The sequence below is a fragment of the Ambystoma mexicanum genome, chromosome 3p, assembly GCF_040938575.1.
Source record: "Ambystoma mexicanum isolate Mex_15411 chromosome 3p, UKY_AmexF1_1, whole genome shotgun sequence".
NCBI lineage: Eukaryota > Metazoa > Chordata > Amphibia > Caudata > Ambystomatidae > Ambystoma > Ambystoma mexicanum.
In genome coordinates this window covers 349,720,829-349,733,573 of record NC_090925.1, presented here as the reverse complement: position 1 = coordinate 349,733,573, position 12,745 = coordinate 349,720,829, and the positions used below count along the sequence as shown (strand labels likewise).

At 45.7% G+C, this 12,745-nt stretch overlaps 1 protein-coding gene across 1 annotated transcript in view; it reads right to left on the bottom strand.

The window, feature by feature from the left end:
* Positions 1 to 12,745, bottom strand: part of LOC138580434 (bactericidal permeability-increasing protein-like) — a 708,711-nt gene that overhangs the window by 367,174 nt on the left and 328,792 nt on the right. The gene's annotated exons all lie outside the window — the stretch shown is intronic.

The following is a 12,745-nucleotide window of genomic DNA, read 5'->3' as shown; positions in this document are numbered from 1 at the left end:
CACGTCCTCCTGGCCCAATCCGGGGCAATTAGGATTGTTAGGAAGAATCATATGCAGTACCCTGTGGGAACACCACACACAATTAAGACTACAAGTGACAGTACAAATGCACCTTTGGTACAAGCCTGTACTACACAGTACAGTGGTAGCGATGGCTGAGCAGCCAGACTTATCTCAAGTGTAAAGTGAGCAGTACCAATAATTACACAAAGGACAGCAATTACTATGGGTCAAACAAACACTGACTCAAGGTTTCTGAGTAAAAGAATATACATTTATTTACACATCAGTTGTAAAACTTTTCACTAAAGTAAAGCAGTAGAAAAATCACACTCTTAATATACTACACCCTACCTAATAGAATCTGGACAAGTTGAGCACAAAATGAATTGTGAGCAAAATGGCACTCCAGCAATTTAAAAGGGAGGGAAAGACAAAGTTAGACAAATGTTGAGCAGCACCAACAAATAAGTAAGTAGGGCAATCTAGAAAAAGGAACTACAATCAGGAAATCAAACCAAGAGGCCAGGGCCAATGTCAATGGACCAAAGTCTTTGCAGAGGATCACACAGTTCAGGGTAGTTCGCGGTTAAGTCTTTACCAAGAGTTCAGAACGAAGTTGGTCGGACAAAAAGTTACTTTAAAGAATAGAGAAGGACAAGCCCTCGGATTGTTGAAAGGTTTCACACACTTTCACTGTGGTCGGACGAAACAAACAACCGGAATTGAACAGTACCTTAAATGAAGATGAAGGCTGTAGCTGAGGCAGTTGTTCAAGGCAGGTCCTGCAGGCTCACGGTTCCTGAAGCGACTGTCGGACTGACTCGAAGTAGGAAGACTGGAGGGTCCTGCACTGCCCAGGGAAGAAACCAACAGCAGAGCAAAGCAACAAATATAAGGTGCGCTCCTTAAAACCCAAGCAGGGTCCGGTCCTCCTGGCTATCCGGTTCACTGTAGCTGTGCACAGCAAATTCGACCAGAGGAGGGAGTTCTGGCTTGCAGTTTGGCGAACTGGTTGGTCCCACCAGGTCAAGGGGAGAAGATTTGTTGCAGATCTTCCCTGTCCTCGAAGTTTGAAGATTCGGACCCACAGCAGGGCTTCATCGGGAGGTTCAGTCGTGGTAGAAGTCCTCTTCTGTAAGCTTCTCATCAGTTCTCTCAATCCAGTGGCGACTCTGCCTTCTCAGTCCCAGAGACCTGCTTTTTATGCAGTTTTCCCCCATTCACACAGCCTGGCTCGGCTGTCAATCACACAGCAGTGTGGCTGTCCTGACAGGACAGTCACCTAGCCAATCAAACAGGAGTGCAACTTGGGTTACCAAGGGAACCCATGGCAGGGGTCCTAAAACCTCTCCCTCACATCCTGTCTACCCAGACTTCAGGTGCCTAAGGAGGGCTTCTGTGCAGAAGCCTGCCAAAGATCGGCGAACAAAGGAACCAAAACTGGTTTGGCGCACAGAGTAAATCACGAGAAAGACTTTTACAAAAAGAAATGGCGAATAAACCCAGCTGGAACCAAATAAAAGTAAATATGGTCCAGTGGATTTAAGGTTGAGGCTACTAAGATAGCCTAAAACAATACCAAGGCTATTTAAAATAATCGCGGTAGGAAGAATAGGGTAGATACCACTGCCACCAGCCAAATCTTAATGAAAAGGGAATGAAACAATGTTCCATGAGAGACAGACAAAAAGGGATAACTATTAACCCTTTCCAGTACTCTATGTAAGATAGGTTGTACTGGGTCTGTGGTTTAAAAAAGACTAATAAAGTCAATGGCAACTTTACATGTTCTGGGAGCCAGTAGTTAGTCCCATAAAATGGAGTTTAAAGTGGGAAGTCTGAAAAAAGACAACCCTGTGTCACTGTACTGAGGGTGCAGTAAAAAGATGATGCCTGTGGAGTAGGTGAAGCTCCACAGTCTATGAACACAAAAATGTTAAACACTCAGCAAAACACATGTAAGAGTGGGAAAAAAAGGCTCACCCTCTTACCAGGTGAAAAAAATAAATCCTAGAAATCCAGCAAAGCTGCTGAGGGACTCAGTAGGTAAGGGAAACCCTAACAAGGATCATGGATTTTCTGAACCTTCTCAACCTCCTTATTATGTGAGGATTGTTGGGACTGGAGGAAATGCATACAGGAGTGGAAATTCCCAGTCCACCACAAACGCGTCTCCTAGAGCGCCTCTCGTGGGAAATTCCCTTGATCAGAATGATTTGCACTTCCTGTGGACACTGGTCGCGAACAGGTCCACTTGAGGGGTTCCCCAAAGGGTGAAGATCTCTTGAAGGACTTCCTGAGCTAGCTCCCACTCATGGGAAACTGTGCTCTGCCTGCTCAGAGCGTCCGCTGCTGTGTTCTTCTCTCCAGCTAGGTGAACTGCCGACAGAGAGATTCCTTCTTGTATTGCACAGAACCAGCGCTGCATTGCCTCTCTGCACAGTGGTAGTGACCCTACACCTCCCCTTTTCTTGAGGTAGTACATGGCCACTGTGTTGTCCGCCATTATCAAGACATTATTTCCCCGTAAAGAGGGCAGAAAGGTCTTCAGCGCTGGTCTGATTACCCTCAGCTCTAAAACGTTGATATGTAGTTTGGTCTCCTATGGAGACCAACAACCGCTGATGGTCAAATCGTTGGTATGGGCTCCCCACCTCATGCGTAAGGCGTCTGTCACTACTGTTATCTCCGGCCAAGGTTGCCAAAAAGGTTGTCCTTTCAAGATGTTTTCCCGACAGGCCCACCACTGAAGGTCCAGTGAGACTCTGTTTGGGATTTGTAAAAGATCGGACATCCTTCCTGAGAACTGTGACCACTGGGTCCTGAGAGCCCATTGAAGAGATCTCATTCTCAAGCGAGCCTGTGGCACCAGAAAAATGCAGGATGCCATCAGGCCGAGCAACCTCAGAAAGTCGAAGGATGGGAGATGTTGAGCATTTTGGAAATTTTGTCACCATCTGTAGAATGTCTTGAGCCCTCACATCTAGTGGTGAGGCTGTTCCCAGGGATGCATCCAGGACTGCTACAATAAATTGGAGTCTTTGTGATGGTTTCATGTGGGACTTCTTGAAGCTGAGGGAGAAGCCCAGCCTGTGGAGGGAGTGATAGGTATAGTTAAGATGTTCCAGGGCCTGTTCAGGGAACTGGCCCTGATCAAACAATCGTCCAGGTAGGGGTAGGCGTGAATCCCCCTCTCCTGAGACTCACTGCCACAACTACCATTAGCTTGGTGAAAACCCTCGTGCGGAGGTTAGCCCAAATGGCAGAACCCGAAACTGATAGTGAGAGTTGCCAATGGCGAACCTCAGGTACTTTCTGTGCTTTTGATGAATTGGCACATGAAGGCAATCATGCTGAAAGTCCATAGATACCAACCAATCCTGATGCTGGAGGGCCTGAAGCATCTGAGAAAGGGTAACCATCTTGAACCTGTCCTTTCTGAGGAATTTGTTCAATTCTCGTAAGTCCAAAATGGGTCTCGTTCCTCCCTTCTTTCTCGGAATTAGAAAATAAGGTGAGTACCAACCCTTGGTCCTCTCCGCTATAGGCACCAGTTCTATAGCACCTTTCTCTAGCAGGTCTAGAATCTCCTGCATAAGGAGCAGGTCTGAAAACTTCAAAGAGTTGTTGCCGGTGGATGGCTCTGAGGTGTGCATAGAAAAGGCAGGCAGTAATCCTGGGCAATTGTCTCAAATGCCCAAGCATCTGAAGTAATAGCCTGCCATTCTGTCAGATGTTGAGTTAGCCTGCCTCCTACTGCTATTTTGTGATATAAGACCTCAGAGAGGTTTTGAGGTGGCTAACACAGAGGCTGAGGGTAAGGTAGCCCCTGCTGCTGTGGCTTTAGTACCTCTGCCGCGTGCACCACAGGGAAATCGGCTCTGGCCTTTTTGAGCTGGCTGTTCTCTGCCTTTTCCAAATGCGGAATAATAGCCAAAGGACCGGCGCCTCCAGGGTGTACCTGTTGGGCGGTTCATAGTTTGCCTTATCGCAGCTCCAAGGGATTTGGCTGCCGCCTTGGAAGTTTGCAACTTCTCCAAATTGTCATCAGCTTTATTACCCAATAGATGAGTGCCGTCAAAGGGCATATTCAGAATCCTGGACTGTACATCTGGGGCAAATCCTGATCTCCGCAACCATGCAAATCTGCGGATTGTCGTACTAGCTGTCATGGCTCTGCTGATGCTGTCAAGAGAGTCAACACCGGTTTGGAGGGACTTGCACATGGCTTCCTTTCCATCCTTGATAAGATTCAAGAAACCGTCCCTTTCTTCCTCTTCGGGGATATGGTCAGCCGCCATTGAAACACAATCCCAAAGGGTGTGGCTAAACCTCGCCAGCGTGCTGACGGAGTTGCCGATGGCATCGATGCCACAGTTTTTGGCTTCGACGGCTTCGACAAATGAGTCGATAGTGATGACGTCTTGTGCGCCACAGAGGCTTTTTCTCATCTCAAGGGTTTTTCACGCTCTCGAGGAGTATCGTCTGGCGAGGTTGAAGACTCACAGCTTTTACATTTGCCAGGCTTTTCTCCTGGGGTATCGCCTCTCGGTGTCTTCGAGGGGGGCAAGGCCGTGTTCTCGAACAACTTTAGCATACTTTTCCAGAATTCTTCCCACTGTGCTGGGGAACTGTATTTGGTAGGACATATTACTCTCGCCGGTGAACTGGAGGAGGAGGTGGATGGCAATCTATGGCGCCTTTTCTTACTATGTTTCGAAGTGGATGAATGGTGTGACCGAGAACGTGACCGGGAGTGTTTTCTGCAACGAGGAGAAGACAGTCCTGACTCATCGGAAGTGCATTTGGAAGGGGTATTGGACTTTTGGGGCTTACCTCTCTCCAGCTTCCCTCTGCACTCCCTTAAGGCCTTCGCCATCATGGACATACACTCGTCACATTCTGTACAAGGATGCTCTGCCCCAAGGCACCACAGACAGACCCTTTGTGGATCTGTCATGGACATCTTTGCCGTACAGTCCCAGAATTTTTTTAAGCCTGACCGGAGCGTAGATGGAGCCGATGAAGCGGCCATCTCGTATCGAAGATAGAAGATTTTCACAGAAAAAAATCAACGAATTTCGATTTTTGGTGGCAATAACATCTACCCAAAGGGTGAGTGAGCTGCAGGCTTTATCCTGCAAGCCTCCTCACGTTGTCTTTCACAAGGACAAAGTGATTTTACAAGTGAAGCCTAACTTCCTCCCCAAGATTGTTTCAGAATTTCACATCACCTAAAAAATAACCTTGCCTTCCTTTTACCCTCCTCCTCATCCCGGGAAAGAGGAAGAAAGGCTGCACAGACTTGATACAAGGCGTGCCTTGAGTTTCTATATTAGAAGACTAGCAAAATTAAGGCAAACTGACCAATTGTTTGTCAGGTACTAAGGTCATAAACTGGGTTTAGCTATCACCAAGCAAACCATTTCTCGATGGATTATTCTAACTATTGTAGAACGTTAAAAGCTGGCAGGTAAAGACCCTCCAGAGTACTTAAGGGCTCATTTAACCAGGGGTATCGCAGCTTCATCAGCTCTTCAAAGGGGAGTTCCATTAAAAGACATCTGCGCAGCTGCCACATGGTCGTCTGCACACACCTTTACAACATGTTATAGTTTGGAGATTCGTCCATTAGCCAAGAGACTAAATTTGGGAAAGCAGTATTGCATTCTGTGCATACTTAAAAGACATTAAGTTTTTACTCCCTCCTCCTGTATACATTACTGCTTTGGGAGTCTATCAAAGATAAGGAATACGTGGGAGCATACAATCCATTCTAAGAACAAGTTACTTACCCGTGGTAACTTTCTTTCGACTGGATGTTCCTCTCACATATTCCTTATCGCCCCTCCCATCCTTCCCTGCAGTAAAACTTCTCTTGTGGTTATAGTCTGCGCTCCCTCAAGTGTAGTAACTGTCTCATCCTGGACAGTGCATAACACTTCAAAACGGAACTGAGCAACGGACGCTGCGTGTGGCACTTATACCCATGATTACGTTGATGCTCAGCGCTCTCTACTGGGAATATAATTTTTCCGAAGCAGCAAGCAAGATGGATATTGGAAATACCAAAGATAAGGAATACGTGGGACACAATCCATTCGGAATACACTTTCTTGATTTAATAACTATACACCATCAGAACAAACTCATCTATTCTCTGTACAAAATACCAATGGATAGGAACACGCTTTTGCATTTTACGAGCTTCCATCCGTGCTGCCAAAAGGAGAACTTACCCTATGGCCAATTTCTTAGGTTTCATGCAACTGTACCCTCTCGACAGACTATGACCACAACAATGAGCAGCTAGCAGCCAGGCTACTGGCGCTAGGCTACCCTATAAAACGAGTGCCCCGCTCAAAGAAAAAAATGAGATACACCCCATGAGAGACCATTTTCCAATCCATATCTAACACCAAACATGATAAATTGGTCTGCGCCCTTACTTATAGCTCTGACACATTTTCCATCAAGAAACTGATCTGCACGTTTTGGCCTTTAGTGCAACTTAATCTGCCTAACGAACCATCACCATTGTTCGCCTTCAAACGCCAAAAAAACTTGAGAGACCAGTTAGTGCATCCCAATCCCAAGGACAATAGGTCAACAACCACCAGTTGGGACTTGGGATCACTAACAGGACACTTTCCGTGTGGCACATGTTCGAACTGGAAATTCTGTAACCAAATTAAGTTAGTTGACATTGCTGGCAGAAAATGGTCACTTCGCCAACAAACCAACTGCAGGACACCATGGGCCGTATACTGTATGCAATGCCCTTGCAGCCTACGGTATGTGGGAAAAATTTCACAACCTGTCCACACCAGAATCATTGAACACCGGTCACGGATCAGGTGTTGGAATGCCACGGCCTCTATGATTAGCTACTATATGCAACACGGCCACTTGGCCGATGAAATTTCGTGGTGGGTCCTTGGCACTATAAAAAAGTCTCAAACCCACATATACTACTGTCAAATGCAGAAGCTCGATGAATATTTAAGCTCAACACAATAGAAGAAGGTCTCATTGACATTATGCCCTTCTTGGAACTGGCCTCAGATCTTAACCCACTTCTTTGCCCATTTCTAGTTTCCTTGCCTGTTTGTTTGCCCACTTCTAGTCTGTACAATTCAATCACCTTAGTTTGGAATGCATTAACTCATGTTTAAGTTCCTTTTATGTAGGCTCTGTACACTCCCATGCCCCTTTTCAATATAGCGCTATAATTCGCCACTCTGCTCCAGAACATCCTATACTTAGTCTGCTTTTTATTTTTTGTCATTTCGCCTTATTGGCTGACCTGAGCAGCCCTTTTATTTCTTCCGGCCGCTAGCTCTTTCTTCTCAAAGCAACTTGATTTGCTACCAGTCCAGCGCCCCGTGAACAGGAACCACCATGGCGATCCCTTAGACGCCACCTCGAGTAAGTTTCTACCCATAATAAGCCTACAGATATCTGCAGCATATGGCCGCTCGCGGAACCTTTCCCGCTATATTTTAGACGAGTAAGTCACTTGGCTTGCTCACCTACCTTTATTCATTTAAGCCCTTCTAGATTGGCAACATTCACTAACCGCACGCACAGAGGTCCACTAACCCTTTCCAGCTTGCCTCCCATACAGCTGCTCCCCCACCCCCCCAAGTGCTCCGACGAATGCAGTGAGCACTAGTGCCACTTCACGGATGCACTTTGAGGTAGGTTCACATTGGCCTCAAGCTGCAAGTTATAGTTACTCTCTAGCTGGCGACCTTTGTAATGGCATCTTCACGGCCCCTATCTTGCAACTTGTCATTTGAGTAAGCCACTACTCATGCTTACCAATCTATGTCTATTTTGCGTTCTGCAGCTTTAGCTTGGCAGCATACATTGGCGAACGCCCTTGTGGAGGCGCATTCCCTCCCTCCAGCCTGTCATACGTCAGTCATGGCAGAATCTTTGTTATTTTTCCTGGCGAATGCAGTAAGCAAGTGTTCACTCCGTTGGTAACCCACCGCCCCGCCCCGCCCCCAACCACACTTTCATTTCTCTGTGGGGCCTTACGTTATTTCATTTTTCTCTAGAATTTACGGCTTACGTTCTTGCCAAGCGTCCTTCCCAGGTTTTGTCTTTGAGCCCTAGGTTGGTGCTTTCCACTTATTTGCATCTTTCAATAGTTCGCGGAGCGTGTGCGTGGTTAGAGCGGTTTGCACAGTGTGGGACTCGTCTCTCTGTGGTGATTGGTTTTCACTATTTGCTGTGCCTAGTTACACTTGGGTCAACGTTTTTGTATTTGTTCATTATTCCGTCAGTTTCAGAGCATGTCTTGTTTACGTTTTACAGAGTCCAGAACTGCCTTTGGTCCTGAGGAAGCCGGTCTTCAGTACTCCACACTGCCGAAATGCCGCTGTGATTTTTGTTTCTTGCTGTAGACCCTAGACATCTTTGAACACAATTTATGCTTGTCTATGTATTATTTTAAGTTTATGTTTATTCTTTTAACCTGCATCTGATTCATATTTATGCTGATTCAGTATATGTGGAGACATACTGCCTCTTAACTGATTTATTTTGGAATTACAAATGTCTTGGTTTTTGGTTTGGTACCAGAATATGTGAAATCAACTTTTCGTATAATTCTCTTTAAAATTATGTTGCTGTGCATCGCAGTTTACTTTTCAAGCCAAGTATTGGAACACCTAAATACTGGAATTCATTTCAATGTTGCACTGTACCATGAAAACCTATTTTTGATTCAGTCATTACAATAATTCCTAATGGGAACATCCTTCTTGTGTTTGCTCTAAGTGAACAGTGCAACTTAAACTACTTAGCTGCACTATTCCTGCATTGGAACACAGCCCACCTCATGTGTCAGTCTTATGTGTCTTCTTGGCCTGGAGTGCATGACCAAAACGTATTGCATACAATTGGTACCCTTCTTTAGTGGCATAGATGGGCGAAAAACAATAGAACAGAAAGAAACTCTGAGGAATGTACAGTACTTACAACTGATGCATAGCCATCCATCCATCCATCCATCCATCCATCCATCCATCCATCCATCACTGTGCAGTATTTACACCCATAGGTCTGTGACATTGTTGGATGATTTGTAGTGTGAAATCGATGCAACTCAAGACAGTGGCTCTTTTATGCAGAGCTTCTCCCATACAATACTTAAGGACCTGATGATATGGACTCTGACAAGTAGACTGCTACATCTCCTCCCAAGGAAGAGGTGGTGGATCGGGTCCTCCCATCCTGATTATGATATGATATGATATGATATGGTATTTGTAACGCGCCTATACACAAGTGTTTCAAGGCGCGACGAGGCAGGGAGGGAGGGAAACAAGGGGAAAACAGACAAACGATCCTACTAGGCCAGGTGTCATTCAGATCGCGCAAGTGCAGAGGTAAGGGGAAAAGGAGGAAGTGCAAGGGGGAGGAGGTGGGGGGGGGGGAAGTGCAGTACAAGGTAAGTAGCGTAAAAAAAAAAAAAAAAAGAGAGAACATAGAGAATTCTTTAGTTGGATCTACTAAAGTGACCGTGTAAATCTGAAACAAGACTCTGCGCACTCTTGAGAAATCACAAAGCTATTTGAAAAGACAGGACTCGTTTTAATAAGCCCTTACCTGTGTCTTTCTGTGCCTTTGCTAATTTCTTCATGCCTTTGGTGGCACTGCATTGGCAAGAATCGAGGCTCATTGGCCTCCTCACCTGTGGATAAGGAAGTAAAATCTCTCGACTCCAAAGCAAAATGGCGCATCACAAGACATCACTATATATGTGCCCTCCTGCTGCTGCAGACTGCATCCTAGCTGGGAGCACCACAGCATGTGTCTAGGACTGCCAAACCTGGTTAATGACTTTCTTTTAAACAGAGGAGCAGACTTCAATGAGGAAAAGAAGATGGTCAACAACTCATTAATTTAATCCAGAGGCATCTGGACAAGGATGAACTTGGGAGTGGGTGTGCACGGAAGGCACCAAACAAATTACTCAGCCTTCCTCTTGACGGAAGGAGGCTGTTTGCAGTCTCTGCTTGTGACCAATTTACAAAGTTCAAGTGAGCGACTCAGACGTCTAAGTCAATGACTACAATTACAAAACGGAAATCCTGCTGAACACTTTTAGGGACATTTTTCAGCTGCCTTAAAGAGCCTCATGCTCCTTGTATGACTTGTGCGGGGTTACAAGACTTCCCGAAGTCTGGCAAAGGAGGAGGCAGCATATATGTGCAAGGAGGACTTTGTTTCCCTCCATTCTCGAAATCAACCAGTAGAATGAGAACTGACTGTATACCTCTACTTTTTAGAGATGTATTTTTCTCCAGTTGGGGAAGAGAGTAAAGTCATCTTCTAGCCTGCAGATCAATCACAATTGAAACAGTGATAGTCTCTGCAGTCAGGCAATTGTGTAGACTGTATTCCTCCTTTCACACTGCCCCTCCCCTTTGCCCTTAAATGTTACAAGTCATCCGTGTTCAAGATCTAAATGCTCGTAGATATATACAGAAGCTACTGCATCTGGTGTCCGTTAACACATTTTTGTTGTGGGCTAAAGGAGAGGAGGCCATTGTACAATCTTAGACCACTTTTCTTCTAAGGAAGTTCTTCAACGAATGTACCTTCAAACTCCAATTCGCAGCTCTGCAGGAAGAGGGCGGGATTTGTGCAAACAATCTGAAGGCAGGGTATGTCCACAAACTCATCTGAAAGCTTCAGTGGCCCTTTCTGAGCTCTGTCATGGGAGCGGTTTAGTACCAATACAAATTCTGCTGTTTGGCTTTCACAGTGCTTCGTGTGTGCTTTCCAGAGTTGTGGTCTTGATTCCTTGGGCATTAGGGTACCAAATGGTTCACATGTCCCCTCGGCTTGGATGACTGACAGTTGAGATCCTAATCTTCTCTGCAGCAACAAAAACCATCCAGCCTAAAGGTGCCTAAAAGCCAACATCTGGAATTTCTCCCTTGTACAAAATGAGTACCTCTCCTATATCGGGGCAGTTTGGGGTATGAGTATGGGGTGGCTCTCTTCCCTCTGAGAGCTTGCAAGCTCTTCAGCAGCGCTTCATTTCAAGACCAGCCCCTCCAGAACCTCATGTGTTCTATCAGAATTACCTGGCATATACTGCCACCTAGATTGAATCCTACAAATTGTACTTGACAACCATTGGCGCTTACAAGGATTCTGAAAAGTAATGTTTTTTCAATACAATTTGATGTTTAGTTTCTTGATCCCTGCAAGAATTTCAAGAAGGAATGATTTTCCATAGTCCCTACTAGAATTCTGAGAAGGATTATTTTTCCTTAGACTGTGCTGTTATTCAGCGTAATATTTGATCTCATGGCTGCCAGTGAGCCTACATTGATGACATAGTACACTGCTTCCCTCGTTGTTAATCCGGTTCTGAGTTGCAGGCCCTTTCCACAGATGTTCCCAATGCAGTTTCTCACAAGAACTAGGTCATGCATAGTACCTTTTCTTTTGTTTATATATCATAGGGTGGTCATGACCCTGGCAAGCAGGCACTGGAGGCTTCCATTGCTCATTGGCTGGTAGCTTCTATTCTGTGGGCCTCTGCTTAGACTTGGGTGTCTCATGCAGAAGAGGTGCACACTCGTGGTGTGATGCTTCTGTGGCTTTTATGTCACTCTTGATATTTACTGTTGGGCACTTGTCTACTCCTGTTGCAGCTTTAAGCACTACTCAATGGATGCCAGCACCAGATCAGATGCCCACGTAGTGATCAAGCCTTCTTTAAGAACATCTTTGGATAACATGGACATTTAAGTAGGCTGCCACCCCATAAGAATCCCAAGCTCCAATAGATTTCCATGAAGCTGGAGGATTGGATGTATTTGTAAATGAAAGTTACTCACGTTATTGAAATTGTTCCAAGTTCCCCTTTCCTGTGATGAAACCCCACGTTATGGTTTGATGGGGAGTCAATTACTGTGCTTCAGGAGCCAGTGAACCACAGTGGTCGGATTCTGTTGTGCTGCCATGCCATTGCTCCGTTTTCAGAAAATCTTTATCCTTCCAGGCAAGAAATGTTTAAATCTTTATCTCATGAGTGTGGAGCGTTAAGACTAAGCACTGCTATTACTGTGCCATTATAAGGGTAAAGCAACTGTGCTGAGAGTGCCAGGCGCCCAAAGATTCTGTTTATCACTGCAGCCCCTGACCATCGTTCCAACCATCCAATCAGCACTCCAGCTTGTGGCTATGGCTCAAGGTACAGTTGCCCATTCCATCCCAAAACCACCACTGCAGCCTCCGGACCACAACGCCACTCCGCCTCAGTATCACTCCATCTCCCTTATCATCACTCTGTCTCTCTGATTACCACTCTATCTCAATCAACTGCCAATTTAACGATTTAACCACAACTCCATCTCCCCTCACTACCAGTCCACTTTCCTAATCCCCACACCACCTTGGTGTTCACCATTGCACTCCCTAATCACCACTGCAATGCATACCACAGCTCTCTGATAGCCTTCACTGGCCTTTGCAACTAATCAAGTGGCTGTAGCATTCCTCCTGCTAGCATGCTGGTGCTTGTAGTCTTGCTTTTCTCATGTTACGCTACAAGTGCCAGAATTCAAAGTTATGTGAGCTTAAAGCTTGAACTGTCTGGGCAGATCTAGCCTGACATGGAGCAACTGACGAGCTCCGGAATCAGTCCATTTTCCCCTAAGTGAGTGACCCTTTGAAACCCTTAAGAATAGGAAGTGGTGTCAAAGAATAG